A 12556-nucleotide genomic window follows, 5' to 3' on the forward strand; every position below is an offset into this window, starting at 1 on the left:
AACAATTAAGCAATTTAAGTTTTCTACTCTTTTCAACAGGTTAACTGAAATACCACAGGCAAAAACTGTGAAATTGTCCTTTAAAATAATAATCAACTTAAATTATTCAAAATGAAATGTGTTCTAAATGAATAAAATATATTTTAACATTTGTGTCTTTGTTAAATTCCTTAAACAGTCACTCTGTAAAAATTAGTTTAGTTTAGTTTAGTTTAGTTTATTCCAAGCCAGCAATATAAAAAACAAAACAAGATATCATATACATCATATACAATATTCACACTTATAGCAGTAGCGAGAGGAAAAAAAAAATAGCTTGGAAGGGAATGGGATGAAGACAAGCTTATTTACTCCCACCCCCAAATCAGTCCTTAATAAATTAGAGGTTGCCGTCATTTACAGCTTCATAATAGAAAAGGAGAAAGAAAAAAAAAAAAAACAGCAGAATAAGCGTACAGTACTCATTATATAAATATAAATATGAATATATATAAACATATATAAACATATATATATATATATATATATATATATATATATATATATATATATATATATATATATATATATATATATATATATACATACACACATATACAAATATATACTTACATACATATATATACATATATATACATATATATACATACCTACTTAGATGTATACACAGCCGTACACACAAGTATTCAATTTAAATATATATATAATTATACAGTTAATTGTAATTCAGTTTATATTTTTATATTTAATAACTATAATTCATTAACTAACTAACTTCATATCTACAAAATATATAAGTATACCGATCTATATGCATTTAATTCATAAAATAATATTACTTGCATGCATACACACATATATAATATAATAATGACTAATAATACCAATGATCAATCAATCAATCAATTTTTTTATATAGCGCCAAATCACAACAAACAGTTGCCCCAAGGCGCTTTATATTGTAAGGCAAGGCCATACAATAATTATGTAAAACCCCAACGGTCAAAACGACCCCCTGTGAGCAAGCACTTGGCTACAGTGGGAAGGAAAAACTCCCTTTTAACAGGAAGAAACCTCCAGCAGAACCAGGCTCAGGGAGGGGCAGTCTTCTGCTGGGACTGGTTGGGGCTGAGGGAGAGAACCAGGAAAAAGACATGCTGTGGAGGGGAGCAGAGATCAATCACTAATGATTAAATGCAGAGTGGTGCATACAGAGCAAAAAGAGAAAGAAACAGTGCATCATGGGAACCCCCCAGCAGTCTACGTCTATAGCAGCATAACTAAGGGATGGTTCAGGGTCACCTGATCCAGCCCTAACTATAAGCTTTAGCAAAAAGGAAAGTTTTAAGCCTAATCTTAAAAGTAGAGAGGGTGTCTGTCTCCCTGATCTGAATTGGGAGCTGGTTCCACAGGAGAGGAGCCTGAAAGCTGAAGGCTCTGCCTCCCATTCTACTCTTACAAACCCTAGGAACTACAAGTAAGCCTGCAGTCTGAGAGCGAAGCGCTCTATTGGGGTGATATGGTACTACGAGGTCCCTAAGATAAGATGGGACCTGATTATTCAAAACCTTATAAGTAAGAAGAAGAATTTTAAATTCTATTCTAGAATTAACAGGAAGCCAATGAAGAGAGGCCAATATGGGTGAGATATGCTCTCTCCTTCTAGTCCCCGTCAGTACTCTAGCTGCAGCATTTTGAATTAACTGAAGGCTTTTTAGGGAACTTTTAGGACAACCTGATAATAATGAATTACAATAGTCCAGCCTAGAGGAAATAAATGCATGAATTAGTTTTTCAGCATCACTCTGAGACAAGACCTTTCTGATTTTAGAGATATTGCGTAAATGCAAAAAAGCAGTCCTACATATTTGTTTAATATGCGCTTTGAATGACATATCCTGATCAAAAAATGACTCCAAGATTTCTCACAGTATTACTAGAGGTCAGGGTAATGCCATCCAGAGTAAGGATCTGGTTAGACACCATGTTTCTAAGATGTGTGGGGCCAAGTACAATAACTTCAGTTTTATCTGAGTTTAAAAGCAGGAAATTAGAGGTCATCCATGTCTTTATGTCTGTAAGACAATCCTGCAGTTTAGCTAATTGGTGTGTGTCCTCTGGCTTCATGGATAGATAAAGCTGGGTATCATCTGCGTAACAATGAAAATTTAAGCAATACCGTCTAATAATACTGCCTAAGGGAAGCATGTATAAAGTGAATAAAATTGGTCCTAGCACAGAACCTTGTGGAACTCCATAATTAACTTTAGTCTGTGAAGAAGATTCCCCATTTACATGAACAAATAGTCGTATAACACTGTAGATAATAATTAACACATGAGGCAGTATGGACAACAGACAACACACAAAGGACAAAACAAACACTCCAGAGCCATGTACCATCATTTTTAACTTATTATCATTAACTTTATATTATTATTATTATTATTATTATTATTATTATTATTATTATTATTATTATTATTATTATTTATTTATTTATTTATTTATTTAAATTGTTATTGTCATTATTATGTGTGGTGTGAAGTGCTTGTGTTGAGTGCATTAAAAATACAGGGCTTTTGTGAGGTCACATCCCGAGATGCCCTGAGATGTCACTGCCCACTCGACCTGGTAAAGGTATGAGGTTGTTGCATTAATATGTCATGTTGCATTGATATGTCAGGGCTTACAATTGGTTGGTCTCTCAAGGCCGAGACACTGCCCGAAGTACCATTACTCTTAAATCCTGCAGAGTGTGGATGTCATAGACTGTTTGGTACTTGGTACAGGCAGAGTGACAGATGACAGACAAGACATACACACACATGCTAATTATTAAACTACTATGTATTATATTCATATCATTATATTTGATTATATGATTAGTATCATATATATATATTAGTCATACATTATACTATTTAATATCACATTTTATTATATTATACTATTACTATATTCTACTATATTATATTTTTACTGTATTATATTATACTATATTATATTATATTGCATTCACCCCTCCCATCCCCTAGCAACACCCATATATTGTGACCAAACCATTTCCTTATATTCTGATTTAAAGTGATGGATATTTGAACACTGCCTAAGTTGTAGCCCCAGTCGGTTCCAAAGTTTAACACCACACACAGACACACACAAACCTTTCCTCGTGGTCCTTACAGGATGGACCTTAAAGTTACCACAGCCCCTCAGGTTATAACCTCCTTCTCTGGTTGTGAAGAGCTTTTGAACATTTGCAGGTAACATGCTTTTACTTGCTTTATATAGAGGTTGTGCTGTATAAAAATTAACTAAATCATAAAATTTTATCAATTTGGACTGCAAGAATAAATTATTAGTGTGATCATAAAATCCTACTTTATGTATGACTCTCACTGCCCGTTTCTGGAGGATGAAGAGGGATTATAGTGAACTTTTATAGTTGTTGCCCCAGATGTCGATACAATATGATAAGTAAGGCAACACTAATGAGCAATACGAGGTCTGTCCATAAAGTATAGGTCCTTTTTATTTTTTTCAAAAACTATATGGATTTCATTCATATGTTTTTACGTCAGACATGCTTGAACCCTCGTGCGCATGCGTGAGTTTTTCCACCCCCGTCGGTGACGTCATTCGCCTGTGAGCACTCCTTGTGGGAGGAGTCGTCCAGCCCCTCGTCGGAATTCCTTTGTCTGAGAAGTTGCTGAGAGACTGGCGCTTTGTTTCATCAAAATTTTTTCTAAACCTGTGAGACACATCGAAGTGGACACGGTTCGAAAAATTAAGCTGGTTTTCGGTAAAAATTTTAACAGCTGATGAGAGATTTTGAGGTGACACTGTCGCTTTAAGGACTTCCCACGGTGCGAGACGTCACGCAACGCTCTCAGGCGCCGTCGTCAGCCTGTTTCAAGCTGAAAACCTCCACATTTCAGGTTCTATTGATCCAGGACGTCGTGAGAGAACAGAGAAGTTTCAGAAGAAGTCGGTTTCAGCATTTTATCCGGATATTCCACTGTTAAAGGAGATTTTTTTAATGAAAGACGTGCGGGCGGATTGCAGCGTCGGCTCGCAGCTGCCGCGACGCTCTGCCACAGGAAAAACACCTCCGTTGGAAGCCTTAAGGACAAGTTGGAACATGTCCAGCTGTTAAACAATTTCTCATATACTCACTCCACTGAAAGCCATCAAAAGCCGCCTGGATTTTACAAATGTTATCAACACGGAGGTGTTTTTCCTGTGCTGCCGCACCGCGCCAGCTGCGTCCCGACGTGCGGACCCGTCTGCACGTCTTTCATTAAAAAAAGACAAAGGAATTCCGACGAGGGGCTGGACGACTCCTCCCACAAGGAGTGCTCACAGGCGAATGACGTCACCGACAGGCGTGGAAAAACTCACGCATGCGCACAAGGGTTCAAGCATGTCTGACGTAAAAACATATTAATGAAATCCATATAGTTTTTGAAAAAAATAAAAAGGACCTATACTTTATGGACAGACCTTGTACAATAAATACAGTGAATTATAACCCAAGAAATGCTTTGCTTTATTAATAACTGAGATACTTTTTGATACATTGGATTGTATGTGTCTGATGTGTGGTTTCCAGCTCAATTTGCTGTCTATAATAAGGCCTAAAAATTTTATTTGTGACACAGTATCTATATCAACACCGTCTATATTTATTTTTTGGTTTAAGTCTTCCTTATAGTGTCCAAAGAACATGACTGGTTTTATTTAAATTTAGTGAAAGATGTGAAAATAAACTCACAAATGCTGTAATAACTATAAACACACACACACATTAGCAGCAGCATACCGTAAAACAAACACAGTCCAAATGCTCGAGGTGCTGCTGCGCGCCGTCCACGAGGTGGATGAAGTTAAGCTAACTACCTCAATAGTACACCAGTTAAGGATTAAAACATAAACAAAAAACTAAAACATGCTCAAAACGTGGTCAACATCTTCGTAAAACACATACGGAATGACCCAGAGAGCATAAACACTCTTTACATACCTGAAAAGGGGAAATATCAATAAAGTCGCTCAGACACAGTTTCCACTCTGGCAGTTTCATTGAGAATGAAGCATGGACCACGAGCTCCCCCTCCTGGTCTCTGCAGGCATAACTAATCAATCACCATCAATCAGTCTGAAGGCTCAACAGGTGGATGCCAGATAAAATAACCAGACAAGTACATTTATGGCCGTTTTAACGTTGTTTTAACCCATTTTTAGCTCTTTCGTAGCACTTAACATTTTAACAACTCTCACAATTTTAATGTAATTCAAAATGAATTTCAAAATCAATAATTATGAAAGAGTTTACATTTCAGGCATTCGTTTATAAATTATCTCCAAATTTTACTGTTTTAACTGACTGATTTTAATGATGTATTTTAAAACTGCTTTTGACTGATTTGCTGCCTCATTAAATTATCAATATCAATTATCAGTTTCTTAATAAAATTAATCTATCACACCTGTACAAATGAGCTACTTCCACGTTATATTTATCTTTAGCCTGCATTCATTAAATGATTTTCATGTGTCCCATCGAGATGAGTTCTACTGCGCACGCGCTTTAACACCTCACACGTCGGGTTTAGCAAAAAAAATGTATTAATTGTGTTAACAAAATGCAGTTTTGAGACGTGTACACTGTAATTTACCAATCTGTATAGCACGCATGGGATGATATAATTTTTTTCTGTCATGATTATCTTGGCCATCATAATTGAGATTAACGATAATGTCACAATGATTAATAAACATTGTACAAATTTAAAAAAGGCTTGAAAATGCTGGAATCAAAACAGTACATTTTATATGCTGGAATCAAAACAGTACATTTTATTGTAGGCTAAAACTAAGACTTTTATTGTACAAGTTTTGAGATTAATGATAACATCACAATAATTAATAAATAATTGTACAAATTTAAAAAAGCTTAAAAATGCTGGGATCACAACAGTACATTTTACTGTAGGCTAAAACTAATATTTTTTATTGCACAAGTTTTGAGATTAACGATAACATCACAATAATTAATAAACGTACAAATTTTAAAAGGCTTGAAAATGCTGGAATCAAAACAGTACATTTTATTGTAGGCTAAAACTAAGACTTTTATTGTACAAGTGTTGAGATTAATGATAACATCACAATAATTAATAAATAATTGTACAAATTTAAAAAAGCTTAAAAATGCTGGGATCACAACAGTACATTTTACTGTAGGCTAAAACTAATATTTTTTATTGCACAAGTTTTGAGATTAACGATAACATCACAATAATTAATAAACATTGTACAAATTTTAAAAGGCTTGAAAATGCTGGAATCAAAACAGTACATTTTATTGTAGGCTAAAACTAAGACTTTTATTGTACAAGTTTTGAGATTAATGATAACATCACAATAATTAATAAATAATTGTACAAATTTAAAAAAGCTTAAAAATGCTGGGATCACAACAGTACATTTTACTGTAGGCTAAAACTAATATTTTTTATTGCACAAGTTTTGAGATTAACGATAACATCACAATAATTAATAAACATTGTACAAATTTTAAAAGGCTTGAAAATGCTGGAATCAAAACAGTACATTTTATTGTAGGCTAAAACTAAGACTTTATTGTACAAGTTTTGAGATTAATGATAACATCACAATAATTAATAAATAATTGTACAAATTTAAAAAAGCTTAAAAATGCTGGGATCACAACAGTACATTTTACTGTAGGCTAAAACTAAGACTTTTATTGCACAAGTTTTGAGATTAACGATAACATCACAATAATTAATAAACATTGTACAAATTTTAAAAGGCTTGAAAATGCTGGAATCAAAACAGTACATTTTATTGTAGGCTAAAACTAATATTTTTATTGTGCAAGTTTTGAGATTAACGATAACATCACAATAATTAAGAAACATTGTACAAATTTCAAAAGCTTGAAAATGCTGGAATCAAAACAGTACATTTTATTGTAGGCCATAACTAATATTTTTATTGTACAAGCTTTTCCTATGGGCCTATATCAACTGAATGTAAACTAATTATAATACGTTCTCTGTCTAATAAAGTCCAAAGGACATTGAGGTGCAGGTTATTGTGATGAACGATTATCACAATAATAAAAAAAATAGTCTCCAGGTTAAGAATACTTATCTTTTAATAGTGAGTACATTTTACACATTACTACGTTCGGATAAACAATTTATACATTTATTTGCCTGTCAATATAAGCTAACTTGGTCAAGAATGACACATTCAATGAATGAAAATCAAGCTTGACAGGGAGCTCAACTCGGCGGCGAATGTTATGGATAAGACGCGGATTGAGGAACGGTCCAGTATCTGACTGAACCCAGCATGAAATAATCAGAAGCAGTTCCAAAAAGAAAACATTTATTTTTCTCCCTTTGTGCTATACATGAAATGCTAAATAATATAAGTTGTGGTGAGGTGAAAAGGCGGCGCGCTCTCTCAGCGTCTCAACAGTCGGAGTCCGAACGTTCAGGACTCAGGAGTTCCGCCAACACCCCCCCCCCCCCCCCCCCCAGGTGACTTTCCCAGACTGTACTCTGCGAACAGAGATGAGATTATTCAACACTTATTACTACGAAATATTGTTTAGAGGCAAACTTATCAGCTACACGTTTAGGTCTGGTTTCAAACTTAGTTCAAAGAGGCTGCTGCTCACAGCTAGTGGAGGATCATTAATCCGCACGCCACTGCCATGAGGAGCACGCCAAACAATTTCCACCAATAATTACTTATAGCTGCATATAAACGCCAATTTACATTCACGGATAAACTTTTCAGAATATTCACTTCTGTCATGTGCTGACAATGTTTGTCTCTCACCCTCGTCCTCCTTCACAGGCGCGATGTCAGACTCTGAAACGGCCTTCAGCGTCCCCACACGGTCGTCACAAGGTCGTATTCTCCGGCAATCTTATCCAACTCACTGCTGGTTTAAATGTAGTTCTTCATCACTACACTGGTACCAGCTGGAAGTCCTCAGATCTGCACGTGAACATCACAGGTGTCGTGGATTGTCCTAATAGAGAGCTGCACGAGAATGCAACAGGTGCAGCCAATCATCGTAACAGAGGAGAGAGACTCTTCTGCAGCACATTTTCCTCAGAGAACAGCCCCAAATCACCTGGGAAGGAAAATAAACACAAAACAACCCAACCTTGTCCAGCCAACCCCCCCCCAACACACAACAGGCGAAGGTCATCTTGACTCACATAACTGTTGATTTACGAGGTCTGTTAGAAAAGTATCCAACATTTTTTTTTTTTTTTTGCAAAAGCCTGATGGATTTCAATCATGTGTGCTTGCATGAGCCAACCTTGAACCTTCGTGCGCATGCGTGAATTTTTTCACGCCTGTCGATTGCATCATTTGCTGGCAAGCAGCATTTATGTGAGGTCGTGTGTAGTGCTCTTGGCGGATTTTCATTGCAAGGAAAATGACGGAATGACTGGAGCAGCGCTACTGAATCAAATTTTGCCAGAAACTTGGCGACAGCCAGGTGCAAACCATTCGAAAGATTCAGACGGCCTTCGGTGGCTTTTCAGTCGTCTGACTATCCAAGAAATTGTGGAAGAGGTGGGCATCATTTGTTGGAGCCCAGCATGTCCTGTGAGACTTCAATACGAAGGTGCTTTTGCTCCACTGTTAGCAGCTTCGGCACGAATTTTGACGCCACAATTTTCATGGCCAAATCTTCTGTCACAGTGGAATGTGCTGAAAAAGTGCTGATGTCCACCTCTTCCGCAATTTCTTGGATAGTCACACGACGGTCCCGCATCACCACAGCGTTCACTTTGGAAATGATCTGGTCGTTTCAGCATGTTGATGGCCGGAGCGTGGCTCTCTGTCCACCTTTGTGCGGACATCTTTAAATCGGTTGTACCGCTCTTTAATCTGTGTGATGCCCATAGGATCATCATCATCGAAAGCTGTCTGAATCATCCAAATGGTTTCCACCTGGCTGTCGCCCGGTTTCTGGCCAAATTTGATGCAGTAGTACTGCTCCAGTCGTTCCGTCATTTTCCTTGCAATGAAAATCCGCTGAGAGCACTACACACAACCTCACACAAATGCTGCTTGCCAGCAAATGACGCAATCGACAGGCGTGAAAAAATTCACGCATGCGCACGAACGTTCAAGGTTGGCTCATGCAAGCACACATGATTCAAATCCATCAGGTTTTTGCAAAAAAAAAAAGTTTGGCTACTTTTCTAACAGACCTCGTATGGTATGAGGAGTAAAATTCGACAGGAAAGCATATCTTGACAGAACACTGGCACGGTCCGTGATGCAAGCCTGGATTTGATGTTTTGGTGAAAGAAAATCCTTCTCTGCTCCACTTCATCATGAAGCTGTATAAGTGATGATACAATGAAAAACATGCACTGTGCACAATTTCTTCAATCACAGCCAGAGAAACCTATAACTTCTTCAGGGTTGTTTGGGTGTCTTGGTGGCTTTCCTCATTTTCTCCTTCTTGCACAGTCACTCAGTTTTTGAGAAGCGTCTACTCCACACAGATTTAGCATAAAGTGTCACACTGTTTGTATTTCTTCGTAATTGATGTAATTAAAGTCTAAGACATATTCACTGACTTGGAAATATTCATGTATCTATTCCCTGACTTGTCTGTAGAAAACTGGCAATAAAACTGATTATTTACAGGTATTATACCAAAGCGTTCTATTACTTATGCAATACATTATCTTGACTTTTATATTTTTAAATAATTTGTATCACGTTGTACATATTTGTTTTCAAATCAAACACATCAAATCAATTTTATATAGCGCCAAATCACAGCAAACAGTTGCCCCAAGGCGCTTTATATTGTAAGGCAAAAGCCACACAGTAATTACAGAAAAACCCCAACGGTCAAAACGACCCCCTATGAGCAAGCACTTGGCAACAGTGGGAAGGAAAAACTCCCTTTTAACAGGAAGAAACCTCCAGCAGAACCAGGTTCAGGGAGGGGCAGTCTTCTGCTGGGACTGGTTGGGGCTGAGGGAGAGAATCAGGAAAAAGACATGCTGTGGAGGGGAGCAGAGATCAATCACCAATGATTAAAAGCAGAGTGGTGCATACAGAGCAAAAAGAGGTGAATAAAAAGAAACACTCAGTGCATCATGGGAACCCCACAGCAGTCTAAGTCTATAGCAGCATAACTAAGGGATGGTTCAGGGTCACCTGATCCAGCCCTAACTACAAGCTTTTTCAAAAAGGAAAGTTTTAAGCTTAACCTTAAAAGTAGAGAGGGCGTCTGTCTCCCTGATCTGAATTGGGAGCTGGTTCCAGAGGAGAGGAGCCTGAAAGCTGAAGGCTCTGCCTCCCATTCTACTCTTAAAAACCCTAGGAACTACAAGTAAGCCTGCAGTCTGAGAGCGAAGCGCTCTATTGGGGTGATATGGTACTATGAGGTCCCTCAGATAAGATGGGACCTGATTATTCAAAACCTTATAAGTAAGAAGAAGAATTTTAAATTCTATTCTGGAATTAACAGGAAGCCAATGAAGAGAGGACAACATGGGTGAAATATGCTGTCTCCTTCTAGTCCCCGTCAGTACTCTAGGCTGCAGCATTTTGAATTAACTGAAGGCTTTTCAGGGAACTTTTAGGACAACCTGATAATAATGAATTACAGTAGTCCAGCCTAGAAGAAATAAATGCATAAATTAGTTTTTCAGCATCACTCTGAGACAAGACCTTTCTAATTTTAGAGATATTGCGCAAATGCAAAAAAGCAGTCCTATATATTTGTTTAATATGCGCATTGAAGGACATATCCTGATCAAAAATGACTCCAAGATTTCTCACAGTATCACTGGAGGTCAGGGTAATGCCATCCAGAGTAAGGATCTGGTTAGACACCATGTTTCTAAGATTTGTGGGGCCAAGTACAATAACTTCAGTTTTATCAATTTAAAAGCAGGAAATTAGAGGTCATCCATGTCTTTATGTCTGAAAGACATTCCTGCAGTTTAACTAATTGGTGTGTGTCCTCTGGCTTCATAGATAGATAAAGCTGGGTATCATCTGCGTAACAATGAAAATTTAAGCAATGCTTTCTAATAACACTGCCTAAGGGAAACATGTATAAAGTGAATAAAATTGGTCCTAGCACAGAACCTTGTGGAACTCCATAATTAACCTTAGTCTGTGAAGAAGACTCCCCATTTACATGAACAAATTGTAATCTATTAGATAAATATGATTCAAACCACTGCAGTGCAGTGCCTTTAACACCTATGGCATGCTCTAATCTCTGTAATAAAATTTTATGGTCAACAGTATCAAAAGCTGCACTGAGGTCTAACAGGACGAGCACAGAGAGTCCACTGTCTGAGGCCAGAAGAAGATAATTTGTAACCTTCACTAATGCTGTTTCTGTACTATGATGAATTCTGAAACCTGACTGAAACTCTTCAAATAGACCATTCCTCTGCAGATGATCAGTTAGCTGTTTTACAACTACCCTTTCAAGAATTTTTGAGAGAAAAGGAAGGTTGGAGATTGGCCTATAATTAGCTAAGATAGCTGGGTCAAGTGATGACTTTTTAAGTAATGGTTTAATTACTGCCACCTTAAAAGCCTGTGGTACATAGCCAACTAATAAAGATAGATTTGTTGTGAAAGTGACGTGACACAGACCCACAACAGGGGGCGGTAATGAACGGACAATGGATAAGCCAAAAGTAACAATTTAATGTTGTGAATCGCACAACGACGTACAGACAATAACAATATGGTGGACTGTCAATCATACACCAGGTGACGTGTGGGCAGGCTCGACGATAGAAGACACCTGGTGAGAGAAGAGCTGGATCCCCACACAGCTTCCACCAGCAACGGAGCTGAAGAACACCGGAGCCGCCAAGCCCTGCGCCCCAGGTGGCCGCTGTCTTCAGCAGTCAGACCCGGTACTGCTGGCAGAAAACAGAGACAGTCCTGATGAGTGTGAGTTCACACACTCAGTAATCCCACAGTGTTCAGTAAAGGAGGGAGAACCTCCACCTCCAATCACACACTTGTGCAGCTCCTGTCTAACCACTTATCTGATTGGAGTGTGAAGCGAAGCCGTCGCTGATCACACCAAATGCCAATCCCACAGATAAGGCAAACACTACAGGATAACGGCTGCGAAAGAAGTTCAGATTATTACTCAACGTTTTGAGTCAGCAGAGAAAAGTACCTGAATGGTAGCTGATTTCTCGGTGGGGAGGTGGAGTTGCAGTCCGGCCTTTATGGTGGTGGTGATGAGTAGTGGATGAGTGACAGCTGGTACGGATGATGAGTGACAGCTGTCACTCCTGGTTGCTCCGACGCCCTCTCGTGCTTGAAGCCCGCACTTCAAGCAGGGCGCCATCTTGTGGTGGTGGGCCAGCAGTACCTCCTCTTCAGCGGCCCACACAACAGGACCCCCCCCCCTCAATGGGTGCCTCCTGGCGCCCGACCAGGCTTGTCTGGGTGCCGCCGGTAGAAGTCGGCCAGGAGGGCC

The 12556-nt window shown here is 38.3% G+C and overlaps 1 long non-coding RNA gene across 1 annotated transcript; it reads left to right on the forward strand.

The window, feature by feature from the left end:
• Window positions 1-2537: 2537 nt before the first annotated feature.
• Window positions 2538-3505, forward strand: LOC117511601. The gene is made up of 2 exons (XR_004560989.1): window positions 2538-2668; window positions 2719-3505. It is a non-coding gene; the product is annotated as an uncharacterized LOC117511601 (long non-coding RNA).
• The last annotated feature ends 9051 nt before the right edge of the window (window positions 3506-12556 follow it).

The sequence above is a fragment of the Thalassophryne amazonica genome, chromosome 6 (assembly GCF_902500255.1).
Source record: "Thalassophryne amazonica chromosome 6, fThaAma1.1, whole genome shotgun sequence".
NCBI lineage: Eukaryota > Metazoa > Chordata > Actinopteri > Batrachoidiformes > Batrachoididae > Thalassophryne > Thalassophryne amazonica.